Genomic DNA, 13,291 nt, shown 5'->3' with positions numbered 1-13,291 from the left:
CAGCAGCTTAACCAATAAAAACAAAGCTTTTTTTTCCATTAGCGATCAATCACATCTTTTAGTTTATCAGAGAAGCCGAGCACATGCACAGAATACCCAATCATAGCACAGATTTAATTTCATAAACGGCTTGGATAAAATAAAAGTTGCGCTGTGATTGGTTGTTGTCACCAGAAATGGTCGTCTATTATTCCCATTCACACTTATATATATGCACTGTTTGACTAAGTACCCGCTCATAAGCTATAGGCCCAAGTATTAGCGCATGTGCAAAATTATATTCCTAAGCTTATCATAGGGTCCTTGTGGTAAATTATTTATAAGTGACAGATGTGGAATTTAGGAAGTTGTCTTGCCTTTGCCGGTACCTGTGGTAAAGATAATTTACTCGGATAACAATGGGTGCGGCGTGTAGTGCCTTTGTTATATGTGGCTGGCGGTAGTTTTGTGGTATGAGGTGTGACCAGGTATTCCTGGAAGGAGAGGATGTAATAATCCGGGTTTCCAGGAACCAATTTCATGGCATCACTTTATAAATGCCCGTAACAGCTTCTCCTCATCATTCATTTATAAAGCAGGGAGGGGAGGCTACGGTACAGTCTACAGACATATCCTGGCCTGAAAAACACTCAATATCCATACAAGAATACCATGAGCTGTATGCAAGACTTTGCCTGCTACAACATTATTCAATTCACAGTGAGGTAACGGGTCATGCTACTTTATCAAGTTTGCCAAACGGTATATCTAACTGTTACTAGGCAATATTAGACTCCTCTCTTGCAAAATATGACTCTTCTCCACTGATTTTCATATGACTTGAGGGAATTTTGAATAGGCAAGCAAGCAACATATCATATAAAAAGTATATTTACTACCCTACCTGACGGGGTAGTTTAGTGGTGTTGAAAAACCTAATAAAAGGGTCATCAAAAGGGTGTTAAAACATTTGGGAAGTAGCTATTTTTTTTACCTATTGATATTAAGTGCAAGGGTTTTCAAACACACACACATTTTACATCCACCCAAACAAGATAAAAATGATCATATATGGGACATAAGGAATAGTTCATTGTACATAACACAGATTCTATTAACTGCTGTAATACCACAATTGTCCGCAAGGGGGCGCTGCTTAAAAGCCAATTCCTGCATCTTTACTGGCTACGAATAGAATATCCAAAATAGAGACACTATACTAAGGTTCTGCTCAGACACAACTAATATATACCGGATCCATTTTCCAGGTAAATCTGCTTAATTATGCAGTAATTCTGTAAATGATAAGTTGTTCAGAAGTCTTGGAAAGCTGGGTAAAGGGCCAAGGGTGCACTGGGTGAATATACGTTGGGAAACATTTGCATTGTAATTTATCGCACCTTTGATAGTGGGAATCCAGTGGGAATCCAGGTTATGGCTGTAAAGAGCAACGCTTCCATTCACTGACAGCAAGCGGATACAGGAAACTTTCCCTTCCAGACTTTATCTAATGACCACTGCCACATGTGGCGAGCAGGATGGGATAATTAGACCATGGGAACGTGGCGAGTGCTTATCCATGGCGGGCATCATGGACGGGGCTTATCTCCCAATTATCAGCTCCTACTTTTCCTGCAGATTTCAGCACGGCGGGGACACAACCTTTCTTCAGATCCGGTTGCATGTCTACAAGCACAGCACATGAAAAAGTTGCGTCTCGTCTGCCAAATCTGTAATTACGGCTCTAATTGCATAATAATTGTGGATCATTACTGCGGAGCCTGTGGTGTCATACTGCAGGCGATAGGAGCGGCAGCGGAGACATGAAGTGCTTCCTGTGACCCAAAACCTGCTTTCTTGGCTCAATGAAATCCAAATAAATGGTGCCCGCTGCCTGGAACATGTGTAATTAGCTAAGTAAACATTTACCTCTGCCGCAGCAAAGAGGGGTAAGACGCGCTTCCCTAATGTTTACCATGGCAACAATATCTAAGAAGTAATGGGCTACTGACCCGGAATGGGTGACGAGTACTCCCACATAGGTGGGAGCTGAGAAAACAATTCTCAGCATGCCCATATAGCAGATTGACCTGTATCTCAAAGAGAAAATACTGACTGCAGCCACCACTAGAGGGAGCTCATAAGGTTATTGCATACTAAGTGTCCTTATTAAGTCCTGATCCGTCAAGTATTAAACATGATTAAAAGTGTTTATCCAGCTCCAAATTTAAACATTGATCGTTACCACCCAACTTTCCTAAAGCAGGATTGCCAAACATGTCTATTTATGCATCAAACTTTCCTTCATCCAGACCTTTGGGGAGTTGGACAACAAGCCCATTTGATTTATATTGATATGTGCTGTCAAGAGAAATACAACTCAGGGGCCTGAGAAAGCTGGGTGATGCCTCATTAACTGGCAACATAGGGTAGACAGGAGATACTGAAATCGTTCCAAGTTTAAGATGACAGTTGCCCAAAGCAAGTAAACCAATTTCGTTTTCACCAGCTGACATAATGTTTATAGGGATTCTATACAATATATTTATTTCTGACCCTCCAGGAGGAGGAGTTATTTCCTGCTTGGGATGAGAGACATGCAGAGAACTACATGTAAGTAGGTCATTGTTCACAGCGGGCACACCCCGGGGAAGGTATTCACACCTGACCTCACGTGAGCGTGCCCCACACCCAGCCCGGGGTCCTCCCACGTAGCCTTTTGAACCAATTCTGAATATGTAAAAGGTTGTCGTTTCACTTGCAGGAAGAACAGGTAACTGGGCCCCACTGTGACGACACAACCCCCTCCCCGCTATACCACATTGTGAGGCATGACCGGCATAAAGGTGTATTAAATACTGATGAATCTTAAAATTGGTGGGGGATCAACACCCCCCGCCCCAAAGTCAAAAGCAGCAATTAGACAAGCGCTATGATCTCATCACACATTGCCATACATTGTATAGTGGCTGTGCTTGGTATTGCATCTCAGGTGTCTGCATATTCCCGGGATGTGTAAATGCTGATCACTGCATAGGTTGGGTGCCATGTCCCAGATCTGATACTGACCAAATAGAAATAATACTAAAAGGGGTTGCAGGAAATTACAAAAATATACTACTTATTACCATAAGGGGGGTTAGCGGGTTGTTGGGGCGGCAGGGCGGCACAGATGGACCCCCATCAATAAACCCGTTATCCCTCACCCACAGGCCAGCGCCTTTAAAATTAAATTCATAGAACTTTTGTGCCGTTCTTATTATCCCTTCTAGAAACACCTAATTTACTCGCAATTTTTTAGGAGGAATAACAGAGGAATTATAAGAATTGATTCATTATTTTTTTGATTATTCAAGTATATTTTGGGTCCACCCCCCAATCTCTACATTCAGTTGGTTTTCAGTCGCCGGACAGTCGCGCACCCTTAGGCTGGGTGATACTACTCGGGTATTGATCGCTGTGATAACGCAGCCATTAGGTGGATCAATAGGAGTAAGTGGGTCGGTGGGATCGGGTGACATTGTGGCACAGACCTTAGTACAGGCCTGACTGGCACGTTCATATTGCTTTGTATTTAAAGGGGTAGTGCAGGTTTTTAAAAAGAAGATCAGTATGAAATCACTGAGCTACACCCGACACCTCAACAACATTACACCATAATGAAGTCCCGTCCAAAATCCCGGTGTAGCCCCAGCCTAGAGTGAGGGATTAGCTTCAGGCGAGAATCACAGTACAGGTGCGGAGGACAGTACAAAGGTTTTCCCTTTAAACAAGCACATCTGAGGGTGCAGCAGGTGCAGCTACAATAAACCTGTCCGAGTACGACCGGCCATAAGCCTCAGATTTCAGGCATCACATACCGAAGACAATAAAACGTGGAAAAGATCCAACACAACATACGGGCACAGTTAACCCCCTGGCGCCCATGATGTGTCTGGCAGAAGACATTTTTTTTTTTGGAAAAGACAGCACTTGTCCAAAAGCTGCAATGACTCTTTCGCCATGTACCACGCACAGTGCTGTGCATTACATAGTGGCAGTTTTTGGTATTGCAGCTTAGTCCCATTCATTTAAGACTGTGCTAGAAACAGATCATGTGACTTGCAGATAGGATGGCAGACGACTATCCATTATTACTCATGGAAGACCCCTTTAAGTGTCTGTCGTGGCATATATTGGCCTCTGCACCTGCCCTGCGCCCCTGTCATCACCCAGGACACGTTGTGTCACCCCCCGATACCAGATATGAATCATCACATTGTTTCTGAAACTACAGAGCAGAAATCTGGAGGAGCAGCCTTCACAGGAGGAGTTCCAGAAGAAGTGATGTAAAGAACCGGTAAGGCGGCTATATACCATATTACTGTCATCTCGGACAGGATTTCTACACTGAAGTTGCAATCAGGGACGAGTCATGTAGCTTACTATAAATCGATGAAGGTCTTGAGTACAACTAGTTAGTAACCGGAAGACATTTCTGCTTTTACAAAAAAAACAAAAAACAAAACAAAACAAAACACAAAACAAAACAAAAACACACAATCATCTTGCTTTCATTTGAATTGCACAGGTCTTACATATACTATGGGTCTCCATGGTAACAGACAACCAACCCTGTGTAGTCAGATATTTAAATCTTATGCCCTTACCCTCCTACCAGTCCTCTACTACTTGGTAACTTATGAAATGCACATTAGCATAAAGAAGGGGAGATATGGAAAATATGACTCCGAAATCTACAGAGGAATTGTGCCTTCATTTATTATTAATTTTTTCCATGGATACAGCATGGTATGATATGCATAAGTGGAAAACTACTTTGAGGTACACACACAAAATATAGGAGACCCCGTCTACAGGAGCAAGCGGTTTGGCCACTTTACTTCAAGTTTCTGTAATGTGCGTGTAAGGCTATATTCACACTGCCGTTGCCCGCCCGTATTGTACTGTAGCGGGCAACGGCAGTGCACGGGGAGAGGAGGAGGAGGTGAGCGCAGCTCCCCCCACCCCTCTCCATAGCAACCTATGGCGCGCGGCGCCATATTACGGGAAGATAGGACAGGTCCGTACCGCTCCCGTAGGGTGCCGTGCGCCCATTGCTGCCTATGGGGGACATATATCGGCCGTATATACGTCCCCCATACGGCAGTGTGAATGTAGCCTAAGTGTGATGGGCAGGATATTAGGTAAATTACCAATATACATCTATTAATAGTTCTGCTTCGCTTTCTTGATATGTAAAGTGAAGCCTCCTGTCTTTTACCTCATCAGCCCCAGAGATTCCTGTCCATAAAATGGCCGCAGATGGAGGGTCATGTGATCTCTATATGTCCATGAGCAATCGCCCTGCCAGGACCTTTATCTTACATTGATGAACACAGTCATAAGGTCCTGGCAGAGCGATTGCACATGCAACAGGTCAACAAAGGGCGTTCTTGAAAAATATTCCTCCCAACTTTCCGCATTCTCAGTCACATGAAGACTCAGCGCTGCCAGAGACCTCTTAGAGTAAAAAAGGAACAAGCAAAAATAATTTACCAAGCGCCGTCCTTCCTCCTCCATGATTATTTGGGGCAGAACAGTGAAGACTTCCTAAACATCAGTTTGCCTTGCAGGAATCTGCTAGCCTGGCATCTCTTCATACATCTACATAGCAGGCCCATGTGCGCCCCTTCACACATGACACCCAGGGGTTGGCGTCACAGATTTGTTATGGTGGGAATCTGGCGTACGATCCTTGCGTTCAGTGTTAATAGCTGTAATCTTCGCTTGTTACGACCATGACTTTACGATCTCTGGCAGGGGATGAATGTGTGATTACAGGACGCGCCATCTTATAGCTGTCATATGGCCGTACAATACACGTCAGGTCGATGTGCCCCGGCTCCACGTCCCATCTGGAACAACGCGCTTCAGCCGATTCTGGGAATTTTTTACCAATCTTGTGTAAATAGTGACTGGGCGGTGTTAGCAGTTTCCTCTACCGCAGATAAGGTACATTTCTGAAATATTCTCTCTATTCACAACCTCTGGAAACTAAAGGGCGATGCTGCTTATACCGGAGGAGTAAGCCTATAATCAGACTATGTGATCAGCCTCTTAGCTCTGGAGTTCACGCTGCCAGCACAATGTTTCCTGCAGTAAGCCCGGCCGTGCCCCGTCATGTGACAGAGACAGGTCTTATCAGGGGAAGCTAAATGTGGCGCAAAAACAAACCCAACTGTGACATGACACTGCAGGCAGCATGTTATAGAGCAGGAGGAGCTGAGCAGATTGTACATAGTGTCCTATCTGCAAGCAGCAGGTTATAGAGCAGGAGGAGCAGAGTATATTGTACATAGTGTCCTATCTGCAGGCAGCATGTTATAGAGCAGGAGGAGCAGAGCAGATTGAACCTATTGTCCTATCTGCAGGCAGCATGTTATAGAGCAGGAGGAACCGAGCAGATTGTACATAGTGACTTATATGCAAGCAGCAGGTTATAGAGCAGGAGGATCAGAGTATATTGTACATAGTGTCCTATCTGCAGGCAGCATGTTATACAGCAGGAGGAGCGGAGCACATTGCACATAGTGTCCTATCTGCTGAGCTGAGCTCCTCCCGCTCTATAACATGCTGCCTGCAGATAGGACAGTATGTACAATCTGCATCCACCATCTTATAGAGCAGGATGAGCCAAGGAGTTTATACAAAATATACTATATATATATATATATATATTTTTTTTTACAATTAAGGATCAATAGGAAGCCTATAAACCCTTTAAGACCTGTTTCAGTGACTGATGATCGTATTAACCAATGCGGTTACATGTCAGACATAGAACAATATACGAGTCAGACAAAGCCGAGTGTCACACATTTCATCACTGTACATGGGGGCCTTACGTGTCCACACGAGCAGGTGTGGGAGAGTTCAGGAATAGCCACTTTATTTTTGGGTGTAGGGGTGTGGGGGGGGGGTGCTATGCTTTTTTGAAAACCTCCAGATGGGGCCCCTGATGCAATGCTATGTGTACATGTAGACTTTAGAGGCAAGCAATGGTGGGTGGTTTGGACCACGCTCTTATTGCTGCCGCCAGATGCTCTATAACAGGCGATGGCAGGACGTGTGTTTTGTTGCATCTCCTTGGCAGCAGATAAATATTTGTCTAGAAAGTGGCACTTCATTCACCAGCGGGTAAAGAATGGCAGCGATTTCTACCTGGTCCACACGGAAGGGCAGGGGGTCAGTCACAACATGTTCTCCTGATGACGTGACAGGCGATGGAAAACAAGGCTTGTGTAGAGCAAACATTACCTAATACTGGGATTTGTTTGAGCTGTGGGGCTGGCACACATAGGGCACACTCCTGCGTTACCTTGTCTGAACCAATGATCCGGATAGTTACCGAATATTTAGAGATTTCTCCATTACACAATGTGTGATCCATGTCCATGAGTAAAAGGTGCGAGGGTCTAGATCAGTGGTGGCGAACCTATGGCACGGGTGCCAGAGGTGGCACTCGGAGCCCTCTCTTTGGGCACCCAGGCGATCACCCAGCACAAAGGTCAACATTCAGGACTAAGGACCTGAATCAAGGAGGTGTGGACAGAGCTTGATTATCATTGTAGCCTCTTCTCCGGAACCATGATTCATCCTGTTAAGAGGACTTTAGAGGGAAACTACAATAACAATCCAAATTTCTCCTTCTTTCTCTTGTATTGGTGTCATCAGGGCGCCAATACGGTAATTGGTAAATTGGCATGCGGCACTTTGTGAAAAATATCTGGCTTTTGCTTGTAGTTTTGGCACTCAGTGCCTAAAAGGTTCGCCATCACTGGTCTAGATGTCTTCTTTCCAACCGTATGAACTTTGGAACCAGAAAACTTGTCTAAAGCAACAGCTCTATAAAGACCACGTTCACACCCTGCAGCCATTACCAAGGCGGATACCAACAAGCCAACGCTTCTTTTACACAGATCATAATATCTCAGATGTTATACTACATTGCCCGGCAGGTGACAACTGCGAGACGTCATCATCCCGTCATCATAGAGACAATATAAAGTAATCATTTACAGCAAAGAGTCACCGGCCATTATACCGCCAGATATAAAGGGAAGTATGTAAGAGCTAGTGTGTGACTTACCTATGCAGGAGAGGGGCATCTACCATCAGGATGAAGGATTATAAACCAAGCACATGTACATGCTGGTACGTGCTCCTTCCCTCTGGCAGGATCCGCTCTTCTTTTAGCTTATTATGCTCCCCCCCCCCCCCAAAAAAAAAGCTTTAAAAATTATGTAAATGAGCCTCAGCTGCTCCAAACACCATTGATTTTATGTGAGCCCACAGGCTCATTTGCATAATGTATAAAGCTTTTTTTTTTGGAAAAACAAGGGCATAATAAGCTTAAAGAAGAGCGGCTCGTGCCAGAGGGAGCACACACCTGCATGTAAGTGTGCTTGGTTTACAATCCTTGATCCAGGAGGTAGATTTACTTAAAGAAATGTGGGCCATTATGTACAATGTGACACTATGTACAATGTGCTCTGCTCCATAACATGCTGTCTGAAGAAATAGATTCAACACTTCCAGAGATGTGAAAAGACCCCATTCTGTATGGGGCACCCCACTCTTATTCACTGGAAGATTACAGATTTCAACTTCTTTCTCCCTTACCCATTGAAACTACCATGAACGCTATGATGCTAGCATAAATATTTAAATGTTCTTCTCACATTTGTTATCCATGGCCTCCTTCCTTCTAAAATGATCTTTTAAAATTATGCTAATGAGCCAGACAGGGGTGTTACCTGAGCCCCTTTGTGTTGCAGATACACAGGTTGTTACACTGTGCATTTCCTCCCACTGCCCCTGCTGCAGTGAGATTGCATCAGGCAGAGGGAGGGGAATAGTGTAACAGACTGAAGCCAGAGCCTGGTGGGGCTCTGGTAAGGTCCCCCCCTCACGTGCTTACGGCTCATTAGCATAATTTAAATGTTGATTTTTGAAGGACAGAGGCCATGTATACCAAATCAAAGAAGATTACCAAAGTCACGGTGCCTGGGTCTATGAGTAAGTGTCCCTGGTTTATCATGATGGATTTTGATGGCAAATTTCCTTTAAAGGGGTTGTTCATTTTTCAATAAATCCCTTCCATGAGGTCTCTGCAGGCATGTGAGCCAGTACTTTTGCTTCCTTATTTCCCCGTTCTCCCCATGTTGCCCTCCGAATCTCGACTCAGCTCCCAGTTTCTCTCTCCTTCAGTCCATCCTCCAGTGTCTTTTTCCCCTCAGTATGATGAATTATAATCTCCTGCTACAGGTCCCTCCTAACAGAGACATGTAAACAAAGATCCCACAGAGAGTCTGCACACAGCAATAAAAGCAGCATCAGAAGTGATGAATCGATTGGTGAGAATTCAGGGAATATTATTAAGGCAGTATGGAAATTTATGTTAAAGAGTGGCCAACCCCTTTAAGGTAGTGAATTTAAAGAAAACGGAGCAATCCATGCTAAACATCATGACAGATGATCGACAAGGTCTTAAAACATGTGAAAAAATGTAAATACATTAATTCTACAGTTTGTCTCAATACACAAGACTAATATCCCAACATTACAAAGAGGTGATAAGTGAGGGCTGGGATACTGGGATATCACCAGGAACAAATGAGGAGCATCGGTCAGCTCGGTTCAGGAGTGTGACAGCTTCTATCCTTCTGTAGCACGGACACCGGGAACATTACTACATTGTACATGTGCAGTACTCTACTTGGTGCATGGAACCAAGAATTCCTAGTTTGGGATCCTAAATGAGGACACAAACCTCAATACAAGTTCCCAGTAAAGGGAACTGCTCATGACAATTTACCTCTCCTACCCCCGAATGGCTGCTGCCGTTGTACGAGGCATTTCCCCAGTGATGTCCTTAGATGGACAGTGACATCACTGGTTCAGCGAGACTGGAGGACGGATGCAATACAAGGAATCCGCTGAGAGCATACGCCGTTCAGCAGGAGGGAGCAGGATGGAAAGATGTAGATTGCCATGTCTTTCTATTTTGCCCTTTTCGCAAGATACGAGGTATAATGGTCAGAAGGAGGCAACAAAGCGCCTGCCACTTTATGTCAATGTATGCACTCAGCGTGTGAACCCGGCCTAAGTACATCAGCACAAGCCTGGGTGGTGACTGCTGAGGGTCTCTTATGAGGAGGTAGCTGTCCTATAGGACAATAGTTAGGCCAGGAAAGGATATCCCTCTCAGACTCTTCTCTGCCACTTTGATGCTCAGTCTCCCAGAACATAGGACATTATAGGGGTCCTGTGTAACTGGACGGTCACATTAATTTCCCTGCTGAAATATTCTGCAGCGCATACACACCAATATTCTCACCGACTTCAAAGTAATCGTAATAGAAAATCCTCTGCAATAACAAATCATGAGCAAGTTAACCGATCATCTAGGAAACACGGGCCTCGTCCCTTCTCCCACCTCCAAGGGACCGCCAGAATACAGTACAGTGTTTACCATCTCCGAATTTGGAAACAGCCTCTCTATTCATTCAGGGGGTACAAGGGATCCTTGTTCCTGTGACCGGCGGAGCTTCCACTACTGGTCAGTAAATTATTCCCTGTGGATAGGGAGTAACTTGTTGTAACTGGAATACCCCTTTAAGTTATAAATGATACAAGTTATGCCCCAGGATGGTGCCAGCTTGTGCCGCTCTCCCCTATCGCCTGTCTGACCCTCGGTTTCTCCATTCAGCGTTTATTCATTGCCGGTTGCAAGATCTGAATCTTCTGACTGCTAAACCTGGAGAAGACAATGAATATTTCACAACAGTAAAAAGGCTTAAAGGCTCAAGAGGGGAAATGCGATTATTATCAGGGCCTCGGCACATGACGGCAAAAATCTTACCATCACTGTTAGTGAAGATCCCACCTCCCCATAAGATGCTGTATATAGAGCGTCCCGTACCAATTTCCTACCAGTATTATCTAAAAAGTGCTACCTTCTCTACTCACACAAGACACTTCAGGGAACATATGGCTTAAAAGCAAATAAATTGGAAGTTCCCTTTAAGAGTTTATGTGTAGCTCTCCCTATTTAGATTGGCTGCTGCACATTAGCTCATCCCCTGACCAGGCTCACCACAGTCACTACAAAGGATTGCTAATCTGCATTGTTTTACAATGTAACATTATGAACCAGATGGTTATCAGATGACTATTACACATTAACCAAGGTAAATGACCTCCCAATTAAAGGGATTAAGCAAATCTGCTGACGCTATATCCTAATGTAATGAAGTGTATAGTGAAAGTATATGCAATGCTGTGACATGATGATAAATAGAATGATAAGTCGTATCTTCTGCTGCTGGGCCTTTAGCCGTCTCCCGCAGCAGAACCTTGTGCCCGGGATGTGAAGACTGGACGTCTATCTCCCACCTGGAGCCAAATAAGCAGTGATGCAGCTTCCTGCCATGTGGCTACAAGTATTAGTGATGAAACTGGCAGGGATGCCCGCACGGCAAGAGATGATCTGCAGGCAGGATAATCGCACGGGCAGATCGACGCGGCCCAATGACAGTGTCATGAGATACCGTGTAATCAGATCCTGCCAGAAAGAAAGAGTCAGTGATTCATTAATTCTCCATGATGTGGTACGTGAGCTTGGTGCGGCTATACTGCGCCAGTCACCAGCCACGGGCAAAGGCGATGGCAATCTAACACCATATCGTGTATTAGACCTATTTTTAAAGTGGGTCATCAATATGACATAAGCGTTGGCCTGAAAGATTTCTGGATTACCCCCACCCCCGCCCCACTGCTCTGACACGACTACAAAGTGCAGCACAATACATATATAGAATAATATGTATAGTGGCTGTGCTCGGTAGTAAAGATCAGTGAGTGACACTTAAAGTGAAAGCAGCTTTCACTTGACTGACCCGTTAAAAAAAAATAATAATAAAATCCCTTACATGAAAACACTATTCCATGTAAAAAGGGACACTTGGGACCACTGCTATTTTAATGTATGGGGGTCAGACAGTTCAGCAAGTAAAATGCTGCCCCACGGACGGAGGCCTGACACCTGGGCCCCAAAATCTGAAATGAAAATCGCTGAATACTGGTAAATTATGTGGCAGAGCAGCCTAGGACTCCTCCAGGCCTTGTGGCTCGGAAATAACTTACTGCCTCACACCCCTGTGCCCATGAAAATTGTCCACCTCTTGATGGACCGCCCAATGTGTATTTCAACTCGGAAGAAACCAGCACATGAGAACGGGACAGAACAACAAGAACGATAGTAACCCGCAGGAAAAAAATAAGATAGTGATAAAGATCTGATGTTTTAAGCACAGGACATAGGAGGAAACATCACAACAAGAAGATTTGTGCCGTGCGGACAGCCTGAGCTCATCACATCTCTCACTATTCTGCTGACTAGGACATGTATTCCTTCTGCCCCTTTACTTCCTGGGGCAGAGCGCTCCATAGTTACAGCACATTCTCGTAAGTGATGCAACAGGCACAAAGCATCACATACAAGACACACATTGCACAAGTCACTGCCGAAGCTTCACACAAGGACAATGTCATCTGCCTATTGTCCATGATGGGGTGACCGCTGCTGAGAGCCCCCCTATAGCCAATAACCAGGCTGCCCATACACACTGGGGTTTATGTTAGGAATCACAATGCAAGACCCCGATCCCCAAGGAATGTCAGGAACATGCCAAAATAAATAAATACATACAATGCCGGCTACAACCCCGAGATGAAGTGCATGTGACTTGTTTACGTTCACTGGAGAGGAGTGTAGAGAAATCCAAGAAAATAAGAGATGCCAATAACATTAATTTCACACGTAGGCCACATTCACACGACCGTATGGGGAACACATGTACGGCTGCAAGCTTGTGGTGGTACATACGTCCCCCATAGACGGCAATGGCTGCATGGAGCGACACACATGTGGTACCATACCGCTGTACCCAGGAAAAAAAGATAGGACATGTCCTACCTTTCCCCGTGTACAGCCCATACAACGTGCGTTTCTATGGAGAGGGGTCGCCCCTCCTTTCCATCGCGCCGGACGCACGTCCGTCTGGCTACGGCCTGGCAGGCAAACGTTCATGTCAATTCAGCCTTATACCAATAACACAGGTAAGGTGCTGGAGGTACAGGGGCTCCAAACACACCTACTGGCAGGTGTCCTTTAAATGGACTCCCAGAACACAGACTCTGTAGACGCCATTGTCCTGAAGTACAATTCTGTTATTTCTCCCAGAAATGTACAAGTAAATTGACAACT

General features: G+C 44.9%; 1 protein-coding gene across 2 annotated transcripts in view; it reads right to left on the bottom strand.

Moving 5' to 3' along the window:
• Positions 1–13,291, bottom strand: part of CLINT1 (clathrin interactor 1) — a 38,745-nt gene that overhangs the window by 19,370 nt on the left and 6,084 nt on the right. The gene's annotated exons all lie outside the window — the stretch shown is intronic.

The sequence above is a fragment of the Engystomops pustulosus genome, chromosome 4 (assembly GCF_040894005.1).
Source record: "Engystomops pustulosus chromosome 4, aEngPut4.maternal, whole genome shotgun sequence".
Taxonomy (NCBI): domain Eukaryota; kingdom Metazoa; phylum Chordata; class Amphibia; order Anura; family Leptodactylidae; genus Engystomops; species Engystomops pustulosus.
Note: the sequence above shows the minus strand (reverse complement) of the source record. Positions and strands in the feature narration are given on the sequence as shown.